Source organism: Octopus bimaculoides, chromosome 23 (assembly GCF_001194135.2).
Source record: "Octopus bimaculoides isolate UCB-OBI-ISO-001 chromosome 23, ASM119413v2, whole genome shotgun sequence".
In the NCBI taxonomy this organism is placed as follows: domain Eukaryota; kingdom Metazoa; phylum Mollusca; class Cephalopoda; order Octopoda; family Octopodidae; genus Octopus; species Octopus bimaculoides.
Window position 1 is genome coordinate 15,611,316 of NC_069003.1, and position 662 is coordinate 15,611,977.

A 662-nucleotide genomic window follows, 5' to 3' on the forward strand; every position below is an offset into this window, starting at 1 on the left:
AAATATATATATATATATATACATGCATTCATACATACGTCCATATTAGTAAAGATACACACATATATACATAGATGCATATGCATACATGTATATAAAACTGAAACATACATACATCCAGACCGACCTACAAAAATAACTTAGACCCACAATCATCAACACAAAGACAATCACACAACCAACGAACTAGGTTCTAAGCGTTTACTCAATTTTCTAGAAGTAGCAGTCAATTCTACATCAATTCTGATAACAAATGGACACTTTCGATAATGTTTTAGTTGCTTCGCAGCCCCATGGGGACTAAAAGTGATATAATCACGGCTGGTGCGCCTATGACTTCAGGAGTCCTTGATCTGGGTTGCCCTGGAGTTAAACAACAACAACAATGACGTCGACACCAACAACAACGCACATATTGAATTAGACACGCATTCAAACGCACATTCATAGTGAAAACACACATATAATTACACACTGCTAAGCGCGCGCACACACACACACACGGATATTTCCCTCAACGCACTCCCACACAAAGACACAGGCATATATATGTGTGTCTGTATATATATACATATTTGCGTGTGTGTGTGTTTGTGTGTATATATGTATGTATGTCTCTCTCTCTCTCTCTCTCTCTATATATATATATATATATATATATA

At 36.4% G+C, this 662-nt stretch overlaps 1 protein-coding gene across 1 annotated transcript in view; it reads left to right on the forward strand.

Moving 5' to 3' along the window:
• LOC106871154 (uncharacterized) overlaps positions 1-662 on the forward strand; it is a 589,447-nt gene that overhangs the window by 9,735 nt on the left and 579,050 nt on the right. The window lies entirely within an intron of this gene.